We start from the raw sequence: 11,567 nt of genomic DNA, 5'->3' as shown, positions 1-11,567 counted from the left end.
AAAACTCCCTACTTTTCTATAGCTTTTCTAAATTAAGTATAATTTCAAATACTGTGTACCATTTTGAATACAATTACAAAATTGTGGAATGAAGGTTTGAAAAAAATATATTAATGGACAAGAGGGTTGATTTGCATATTGTGCTGTCAAAGGAACTCAAAATCTAAACGACTGTAAAGAAAACATTAATGTAAATGTATTTAACTAAAAAATTCACGTGTTAGGATAGTAAAAGAATATGTATTTTATCTAGGATTATTTAGCATCTTGGTTTTTAGGAAAATAAATTAAGAAAACAAAGAGGTGTTTGTTTGTTTGTTTCTAAATTGAGAGTGAAAACATTAGCTAAGACAGAAAAATAGAAACCCACAGATTAGAAAGAATTGCTTACTACACTAGAGAGAAAAAGTCCTGAATGATATTGCATCTTTATTTGAAGCACTGGTATTCAATTTAAAGAGAAAATTTGGAGAAGATAAAGACTAAAAGAAAATAAGAGATGATGGTTTGCTGGAAACTTGACTATGAATCTGCAGTCAGGCCTGCACCACATACCCAGTAATGTTCCTCATAAAACTAGCAATGAAAAATTCTTTAACATACACCATTATGTTACCATTGTGTTACCAGATAAAATTCTCAGATAAAAATACTGCCGTGGATCCTATGACTGTTACAAAGAGAATAATAGTGATAAATCAAAAGTAACCAAGAAATAAATTGCAAAATGGTCATGAATTTGTACAGAGACATAATTGAGGGTAGGCAGGAAGGAGACATGAGTAGCCCAACATTTATAATTAATAACCTCATAGTAAATAAGGTTACTGATTAATACTTTTTCCATGATTCCATGAAAGTCTAATGCCAATTTTTGCTCTGATATGATATGAATATCATATCAAACACCTTGATGGAGAAGAGGCTCAGTTATTATATGGACACTGAATAGATAGTGGAAGAAGAGAAACTTTCAGAAATGAAGGACACTTACTCGGTATGACAAGATATATTTCTGGAAATAAAGATATTGAAAAAAGAGATGGTGAAGAAATCTTTTATGACTGGTTGATGTCTTTGGAGATGGTAGAGACTCTGAAAGAAAACTGCAGCATGTATTTGGAGGATCTCTATACAGACTGTTCAAAATTCCAAGAGCAGGAATTAGGGAACAAACATGCAATATTATTAGGAAGATGAAATGAATGAATGATTAGATTATTACCCTACAAATGGCTAGGTATCTCTAGAAGACTTGTAGGTGCTTTTAAAAATCCAATACCTCGTACCTAATCAGTATTTCAAACCTTAATCAGAGGGAGGACCTGTCACTGATTTGCTTTACGCAAAAAGGCTCATTACAGAGGATGATTGTAATAACAGAACTACCACTGAGATGTACCAGACTAAAATCTGAAGTGTCTTGTCTGCTAGAGCAAGAAATCAAAGCCTGTGATTTCATTAATCTATATTATTAACTTTTTGTTCTAACTGCAAGTGGTTTTGTACTAGAAATATAAACATAATGGGGGAATATTTTGTTAGAAGTAGATTTCATAAAAATGTACTCCCTCTCACACAATTTAAACATTTTAAATAACTTTAACATGTATTTTAAGATATTAAGTGTTTTCTATGAGGTCCACTTATTCTTTTGAAAACTTGGTAAAGGTGTATCTAGCCATTCTTGGCACAAGACCCACAGAAAACTCTGGTGGTTTTATTTTATATTTTATGTGTATTTTTTCAATGTCTTATACAATACAATATATAAGGATTCCCAGAAATACAGAGGATTTCACTCTGCTTGTCAAATGCCACAACAGTAAATGAACAGCTAATTTTCTTCTTATCTTCCTTCAGCCCAACTTCAACTCTCTTTCACAATTATGTCTCATCTAAATTAAAAGATAAGAGTTTAAATAAAAAGGTCTTTTCACTATAATCGGAATGCTCGTGTATAGGGTGTGACTGGCATGGGATGGAATTAACTTTCTCCACAGCAATGCTTATAGTGCTGTGCTTTGTAGCCAGGATGGTATTGATATCACACGTCTGTTTCGGTTATTCCTGAGCAGTGCTCATATAGTAACAAGATTGTCTCTCCTACCACTCCTCACTCCAGCTCCAAAGTCACGTGGGCTGGTTGTGAGCAAGACCTTGGCAGGAGACTTATCCAGGATTGCTGATCCAAACTGATCAAAAGGTTATTCCATGTCATACGATGTTGTTTTCAGCAACAAAAGCTAAGAGAAAGGAGGAGGAGGGAGGTATTTGTTATTAAGGTGTTCATATTCAGAAGTAACTGCTACAAATGCTGAGGCCCTATTTCCCAGGAAGTGACTGGACATTACCTGCCCTTGGGAAGTAGAGAATAATTTTTTTTGTTTTCCTTTGCTTCCATGTGTGACCTTTGCTCTTCTTCATTAAACTGACTTTATTTTGATGCACAAGATTTTCATTTTATTTTCTTCCCCGTCCTGCTCAGGAGGAGAGCCCTATAGTGGCTTCTTGGGCACCTGGTAGCCATTCAAGGTCAGCTCATCACAGTCCTTGACCAAGGTGGAGCAGTTGAAAATTTGAGACAAGGACAATAACTGGGAGAGGTAACAGGTAAAACATGAAGTGAATGCTCCCAGAGAACAGAATAGTTCTGGGGACTTTTTTTTTCTTTGTGATTATGATGAACAGACAAGAGGTGAAATGTGTGTAACTTGTCCATCTTTGTTGTGATGATGTTATTTTGACTTCGGTGTAGGAAATTATTTTTGCTAATCTTACATAATTTCCATGGCAAGGTTTTTGCTGGTGCAGACGTTATAAGAGGGGCTTTTGTGAGAAGACATCAGAAGCTTCCCCCATGTCAGATAACAAATTCCCTCTGGCTCCAAGACAGCCTTACTGCTGGCAAAAGATGAGCCCATCAATAATGTTGGTAATGCCTCTGTGATAACATATCTAGAAAGGGTAAAAAACAGGAGAAAGCAGTGGGAAAATTTGAGAGAAATGGTCCTGCAGACACCAAAGTCAGGGAAGAAGTATAGAGAAGAGGTGCTACAGGAGCTGGAGCAGATATTGCCCTGCAGCCCATGGAGCAGACTATGGAGAGGCAGGGTGTTCAGCTGTCCTCCATGGAGGTCCATGGTGGAGCAGATATCCACTTCCAGCCCATGGAAGACCACATGCTGGAGCAGGTGCATGTGCCCAAAGGACACTGTGACCCCATGGAAAAAACAGAGCAGGTGTCCTTACAGGACCTGGGAACCCTTTGGGGACCCAGTGTGTTCCTGAAGGACTCTACCACATTGAAAGAACCCATGCTAGAGCAGTTCATGAAGAACTGCAGCCCGTGGGAGGGACTCATGGTGCAGAAGTTCATGGAAGACTGTCTCCCATGGGTTGGGATGTCACACTGGAGCAGGGAAAGAGTGTGAAGAGGAAGAAGGAGCAAAAAAAATGTGTGATGAACTGACCATGACCCCCATTCCCAGTTCCCCCTACACTGCTCAGGGGAGAGGGAGGAGGTAAATGAGTCAGGAGTGAAGTTGATACCGGGAAGAAGTGGGAGGGAGGGAATTTGGCTTTAGTTTTGTTCTTATTTTTCACTATCTAAAATAAAATCGTGCTAATGCTTTCTTAACTATTTTACCCCATATTTGCTTTATTTTTACATATATATTCTTGGATGAGCTATCATTAGACAAATGATGACTGTGCATATGCAAATACTGACAGTTCACATTGCAAAGAAGAGTGAAGGTATAAGAATACATGAGAAACATACCTCACAGTTTGTGATTTCATATGCTCAACTGAATCTTCACCTGCTTTAAATCAGCTCATAAAAGGCTATGTTGCAAATCTTTGAACTTCTCTGACTTACTACTCACATATACCTGTCTTAATCAGGCCAGCGGTTCATGACCAACTGAAAGGCCAAACTGCTTGACAAGTAAATCTATTTTTCACACTTATTTTGACATGTTAGCAATTATATTCTTATAACTTTAATAGATAGCTAAGAATTTTAAAAAAAAATGTCCTCAGCTTTTTACAGAAAAAAGTAACAAGAATACATATATATTACAATAATGCATTTGAGCAGTTTTTTAAGAGGTAGACTATACAATTACTGTATCATAAGAGTAAAAATGATGTGAAGGAATTAGACACAACTCTCATGGCCATAGGGGACAGTATTCACACAGAAATATTTTCAAGGCTATAACTACTGTGCAGAAACAGAGTCTGAATATTCAATTTGAACTGCTATTCTGTCACTTCTGTCAAAAGACTAGGTATATTAGCCTGATGGCATACATTTTATGTAGCATCATTTCAAACGCTGCAACTGATCTAAAACATTTGGAAGTGGTTATGAAGTTCTTAAGCGATTGAGAACACACCAATTCTGGCAGATGTAGAGTTGTTTGCTGTTTATCATAGCATTGATGCCACACAGAATTAACAGCACTTATAATTTATGTTATCTGCAATGCAATATTTCTTCTTCATTGTAGCCTGTAATTTTGTTGCAGTGGCTAATGCTCTCTTTCTTTTTGTTCAACGGTTGGATAAGGCTCTATCAGTAAAAGAATATGGTAGCCTTGAAATGGAAAAAAACAGCAAAGCTCCAAGTAAACAAATGAATAAAAAAAAAATCTCAAGAAAAGGTACTGGCTTTATGTTGGCTTATTCCCTCATTGACTTAATTTTCAATGGACTCATGGCACTTAAGACTGGAGAAGCATTACAATTGCTGCAGCCAAGTATAATGTCACACCCATATCAGTAGAATGACATAGATTTACAAAGGTAAGGATTCACTTTTGATCATATTTCTGTTGCTACAAGCTTAAAACAGCCATAACTTAATACAAGCTCCTGTATTCCTTAGAAATACTTAAACTCACCTCATCATGGACTGCTCCTATCTGCTTTTTGTCAATCTATGAGAACGAAGAATCTCTGACAATGTGTTTCATCACCACGCAAAGTGAAATTTGCTATTTCTGTTTCCCAATGTGAACCTAAGAGCTGTCAAACTGTATTCCTATCCTTGCTTCTTTTATCTATTTATTTGCACTGGGACAGACAAAAACAGTTACAGAGAGCATAGGAGGAAAAAACTAGGAGAGAAGGAATCACAAATGGAGTCAATATTTGAAAAATTAATTATCTTTTCTTCAGAGATGAGCAAACTGAATTAAAAAACAAAGATATATCTTTCATCATTAAAATTTTACTTTTAAAATTAAAATCAGAATTCACATTTTCCTTCCTGTACCCGACCATTTTCCTGTTCAGCTTCTGAACAGTAGTCATAAAATCATGGAATATTCTGACTTGAAAGGGACCCGCCAGGTACATTAAGTCCAATTGCTGACCCTGCACAGGACACTCCAAGAATCACACTAAGTGTCTGTGTCTGAGAGCATTGTCCAAATGCTGCTGTGACCAATTCCCTGGGGAGCCTGTTCCAGTGTCCAAACACACTCTGGCTCTAAAACCTTTTCCTGATATCCAACCTAAACCTCCTCCAACTGAGCTTCATGCTATTTCCTTGAGACCTGCCACTTGTTATGAGGCTGCAGAGATCAGTATCTTCTCCTCTGCTTCTCTTCAAGAGGATGTTGAAGACCGCCATGAGGTCTCCTCTCAGTCTCCCCCAGACTGAACAAACCAAGTGACCTCAGCTGCTCCTCATACAGCTTCCCCTCCAGACCCTTCACCATCCTCATGGCCCTCCTTTGAACGGTCTCTAATAGCTTAATGTCTTTTTTATATTGGGGTACCCAAAACTGCACACAGTACTTGAGGTGAGGCCACACCAGAGCAGAGCGGAGTGGGACAATCGCCTCCTTTGACTGGCTGACAATGCTGTGCTTAATGCACCCCATTCTCTAGGCTTTTGAAAGCAGAGAGGAAACTAAGGCAGGAAAAAATACAACTGATGTAAAAGACCTTTGCCTCTTTCCCCTGCTTTCTCTACAGACCAATTCAGAAGTGGAGTAGAGAAGGAGGCAGAGAGCAGTCATATTTCAATTTTTACCTGTGAAGAGAGATGTTACAGATTGTACATAAGGCAAGAGAAGTAGCAAAAAAGGGGATATCTAAAATAGAACTTAGATGAAAATACATCATAAATATACTTCAATATATCTTGCTTTCTCTGCTTCTACGAAAATAAATATCTCAGACTTACCGTGGAATCTTTCCCCTCCTGCCCTGCACTTCTGACATGTACAGGCTGCCATTAACAACAGAGTATTAAAAAAAAAGCTGTGAGAAGTGTTGGTGAAAAAAAAAAAGAGTTGTTGAGGGAGGCATAGGAAGCAATGACACTACAATGTGAAACAGGAGCTGGTAGTGATTCCAGGCTAAAAGAATTCACTGTCACCACTAGCTGATTCAATCTCCATCTTCCTTCTGACTTGCAAGATGCAGCAGCCTTAAGAAACTACAGGAATTTGTAAGGACTGCGTTTGTGAAGTCATAGTGTGAGGTGAAGACTGGTGGAGATGGAACAGGGACTTGGAAAGGAAAGGAATGATACGGAGGGAATAAGTTCTAGGCATCAAAACAACATGCTCTGTCATTACTTAGAATATGGCGTTGTATTCAGATGGGAAAGAAGCAAGGAAAACTATAGAGACAAAGCGTAGCAGTTTCTAGACAGGCTACGACTAAGTTCCTGTCTTCATAGCAATAATTTTAAACCCTTACTAATATGTCATAATAATTTCTTTTTTAGGATACTTTGATTTAAAAATTAAAAAGTATCATTTCTCCCTCACACATAAAAAAAAGATACTTTAATAGGAAACTGAGAATGAATATGTTCCAAACATGTATACTTGAAAAAGAGTTATTGCAGGAATCATTGAAGGTCCTGGTTGCTCAAGCTACTAGTTGCCCCATTGTGTCCTCCACGCCTAAAATAAGTCTTCACTTGCAGTTGCAGGCCCATGAGTTTCAGAGTTAACAATGAGCTTAGGAGAGAGGGGAGAGGAAGATGTGGGAATATGGACAGTCAAATCATAATTCTGCCCTATCACGAATCCTAGCAATGCTATTCTGTAATGAATAATAAATACCAAACCTGAATCCAGACTGGATGCAGATTTTTTTGCCTGTCAGGAAATAAAAAGGTGCTGAGCCAAAACACAGTCTAGAGAAACAGAAAACCTTTTTCTAGGTGGACAAACTGTGTGTCCAGAATACTCAAATTAAAGATAAGTTTTACATTTAAAATAAGTAGTCTGTGACTTCAATGAAAGTCTAGGAAAGTTACAAAAGAATTTGAAAACAGCGACTTGTGCCAAATGTGTTTTAGGATAAATGAGTATTTTATAATTTCTTTAAGTGGAACATTTCAATGTCAGTACGTTCCCTTTTGAAATGGAACAGAACATTTTGATGGCTCAATTTAAAATTATTTTCTTCTGTGAAATGTACTTCATATTATACAAAAGAGCAGAATTAAACATAATTGATCATCTTTTACCTAAATGCATTCTTTTTTATTAACAATAATTATTTTACATACACTGTGAAAATCCAATAAAATTGGGGTTTTTTTATAATATACAGAGAAAAAAGATTGAGCCCACAGAGTTTTATAAAAACAGGAAAGCTGTTTTCTGTTTGTTTCAAATTTATAAAAAATAGTCATAATAACCCAGAGCAATTCTTTACAGCTCTTACATTCTTCAACATTCAAGGAACACCATGGAGCCTAGTTAGTTCTTCAAGCCTTTGATCACAGAGTAAGTAACACCAGTTTCCAAGAGCTACCCAGAAAAATAAAAACACTAAAATAAAAACACATCCTCAAGGAGCAAGTGTGCTGGCACAAAATTTATCCTGGGGCAATCAACTGCATAAATGTAGCTAAACATGTGCCATCTGTGAAGGAGTTTGTCCAGTGGAATCAGCAGCATTTCTCTGACAAAACACACAATTGTTTCAGGATGTGATTGTAGGCAGGTAAATTCAGGATAAATGAAGCAGTTGCCAGCCTGTTTTCTTGAAATGTCTGAAATGGTGACTACATTTAGTGTGGGAGGGTTTTTACAGAAGCCGTAACACAAAGAAGCTTCTCGATGCTTATTTCAGTGTTCAAGTGACTTGTTTACTCCTGAACAGATGGTAGTGCAACCACAGTGCACATCAGCTGACACCTTTATTGCCTAATAAGTAACAGAAAGAATCACCAACTGGTTTCTATCTTGTTAACACAGCGGGATGTGCAGGCTACAGTAAATGCCGCTAAGTGTCAAAGATATCAAACTAGATGGATCCACCAGGAGTGCAGCAAACTAATCTTTCTGGTTGTGTTGTCAGAGCCCTGGACTCCTTTGCATCAGTACTGGATAAAAAAGGAGTGTGTTTATCTCCTTACAGGTCTACTGATCCGCAGCATTTTTTATATTTACATCTCTTAAAAGTAGCCTTGATTTTTTTTTCCTGTTTTTTTTTTTGCTTTTACAGGGTTATATAGTATAAATGACTGAACCGGGGACCACAAAAGTTGTGGGAAAGAGTACTCACTGCTTGAATGGGATCTGTTCTTCGAATTACACCAAAATAAAGGATGTTAAGGTTTGTGGCATAGGTATGCATGTAGCTCTTTTGGGATCTGGCAGACCCTGGGGAGAGAGGTATGATAGTATTTTGTCACAGTGTGGGAGTCCACCATGGGGTCCCAGGGTGTAGCCAGATGGGGACATGGAGAAAGGTGCACCCGCCGAGCCGTGAGCAGGCTGAGGGGTCTGCACCTGCTGCAGATACCCCAGTCCTCCTGGTTTGCAGAAGAAGGAAGGTTGAGGTTCATTTTAGAGCCCTTTGCACTCTGCCATCAATGCGGATTTTTCTGTATAAATGAGATAATTCAGGCTTCTATGTTATTAAAACATTTACTAGACTAGCAGTGGATTCATAACTCCATCTATAAGGTGTGTTCTTTGGATCCAGAACAAGATCTGGGACATCATGTTTGACTTTTGGGAATGCATCAAATGTTGCACTGCTTAGAAACAGCCTATAGTTGCTGGAATACCTGTGTGGGCATGTTTGGTCCCCATTTTCACTTATTTAACTTAACAAAATAACTTCTATTAGTTTGCACTACCTGTTTCTGCAAAGGTAGCCCTTGTCCAGCAGCAATGGCTAAAGCACAGCAGCCTCCCAAAACTAATCAAATGTATTTGGCTTATTACATGATCTTGTCCTCTTAAATGTACAAAGGTAAAAGGTTTTAGGAGAAGAAAATGCAAGCAAATTTCTCCATTTAGTCTCTACAAAAATGTGACCAGGGCCACATATACACTGTTTGCATCGTGATTGCCTTCTGTCTAAAGGTATCCAGCAATCCATGTGACCCTTTTCACATACTGCTTTTCTAGCATCTATCCTTGTAGAAATGAGGCAGCAAATATAAAACAATATGTAATTTCTGGCAATGTGTATGTCTGAAACTGTCTAAATATCTATTTGCATGATTATTTAATGTAATTGTTTTAAGTCCATTCAAAGGTAATTGAGTCAGACTAATGCCATATGCTGTAGTTTTCTGCTCAGCTAAATAGCAGGTACAGCACAGCCTGTGGTGATGTTTGCTTTCTACTGTCACCTTGCCAGTATCTCATCTCTGAAGGTGCATTATTGAAGATATCTTTTCTCTGACACTGTCAAAATACATGTTTTTTTTTCCTTTTTACTGTTATTAAAACAGCAATAAAAACATAAGGAAAACAAATTATGGCAACTGTGAAAATAAGATTTCCCTCACAGGTGAAATCTGCCCCAGAGGAATTCCAAGCACTGAAACCATGTTAAAATTACTGTGTGCATCAAGGGGGAATATTTAGTGCTTTTAAGAATAAAACTCTATTCCAGAAACAGAGATTTATAGGCAATGTCCAATTTTACATGTTATATATCTTATAAATGAGGAACATCAGCATTGTCACTCAGGCAATAGATAAAAAGTTCTAAAAAGATAAGTATTTATTGAATCCGTTAAAACATGAACTGCAAACAAAAGTACTGTTGTGATGTCTAACAGTGTTCCAACCCATCATTAGGCGGCATGATGTTTGGTATAAATTCTCACTGGGCTGAACAAAGATACCAGACATGTCACAGAACTTTTCTGCTTTTATTGTGCAGTCACCTTAATTCTGGCAATAAGCGTACTATTTAGACTCAAATGTGGTAGCTAAAAAGCCCTTGATTTTTATAGTACACTTCAATAAATTCTCAACTCCAACAACAAACTTCTCAAAGGTGCTGGTGGCTCACAAGCCACAACACACTTCCATGAGCTCCGCAGTCCCATAACCAACTTCAGTACAGAGTACAGGGTAGAATATGATAGCCATGTTTGCCCAGACAAAGCAAGGGAGGAGAGAAATAAAGGTGGAAAAAAAAGAAGGAGAACAAAGATCACCAGTCCTTAGATCTCATGCTGGTCCTATTGCTGGGATGATCCAGAGCTGGGACAGTAGGTTCCTTCCAATTCACCATATTCAGTGATTCTGTGATAGCGAGACAAAGCAAGGAAAGAGAGGAAAAAGACTGAGGGAGCCCAATCTGCTTCCTTCTACAGTTAATCTCGTGCACACCTCTTAGGTAAACTAGATTTTTCACACTATGTTGTTCACAAATGCACAACTAGCCCTTTGAGCCCTCCTCCAGGAAGGAAGTGAGGGTGGTGGGAGGGAAGGGGATGGACACAGGACTGAGCACGAGTCTCAAGGTGGAACAGGAAGCTGGATTAGAGCAGAGCTGCCCCACCTCCATGGGACCCTCTCCTCTAATCATACCTTTCTTGTCACAACGATCAGAATGTGTTAGACAAAACATACTCATGCCTGGTCCTCCACAAACATGCTTCGCTTTATGCACCAGATTAGGGCTGCTGATCTCATGCTGACATTTTCCTGAACTTAGATGGCACTGTTTGAGGGAGGTGACACCAGGAAGCTTCTTGCTCAAAAAGCAGAGAGCATTCTAAAATTTAATAACAGCAGTGATATTTTCCATTTAATTAATATTGCTGAAAAAAATCAGAAATGGTATTGGCAGATTTCAGTTACAATATATAGTACTATATCCTCATGACTGCTCCTTAAAAACTCAAAATTGTGTACTTCTATTCATCTATTTGTTTTTACTGAAGCACATCTCACATTTACAAGTTGCAAAACACTATGCTTTTATTCCTTCTACTGTTAGTATAGACACACTTCTGGGGCTTGCTGACATCAATACTTGATTTTCCATAAAACCACACAGAGTCTTTAATTTTGCAATATTACTCAAATGAGAGAATCTCTTCCAGAAGCCCCATTAAACCTATATGCATTGATATCCTTCTGCATGTATTTCTATATAGGCATACCTTCAGGATGTGCTTTGTTTTCTTTTCATTAATACAATTTATTGGAAGGTTGTCAATTTTAGACAAAGACGATACACTGATGTATGTATATAAAGTATATTTTTGTAATTATTCCCATCTGAGCAACTTGCCCACTGTTATGAAATATGCTGTCTTTGCA

At 37.9% G+C, this 11,567-nt stretch overlaps 1 long non-coding RNA gene across 1 annotated transcript; it reads right to left on the bottom strand.

Moving 5' to 3' along the window:
• Window positions 1–2,147: 2,147 nt before the first annotated feature.
• On the bottom strand, window positions 2,148–6,457 carry LOC135406980 (uncharacterized). The gene is made up of 3 exons (XR_010426613.1): window positions 6,349–6,457; window positions 6,206–6,250; window positions 2,148–2,246 (listed from the first exon to the last, which is right to left on the bottom strand). It is a non-coding gene; the product is annotated as an uncharacterized LOC135406980 (long non-coding RNA).
• Between the last annotated feature and the right edge of the window lie 5,110 nt (window positions 6,458–11,567).

The sequence above is a fragment of the Pseudopipra pipra genome, chromosome 2 (genome assembly GCF_036250125.1).
Source record: "Pseudopipra pipra isolate bDixPip1 chromosome 2, bDixPip1.hap1, whole genome shotgun sequence".
NCBI lineage: Eukaryota > Metazoa > Chordata > Aves > Passeriformes > Pipridae > Pseudopipra > Pseudopipra pipra.
The sequence above is the reverse complement of the archived record's forward strand: the minus strand, read 5'-3'. Positions and strand labels throughout refer to the sequence as shown.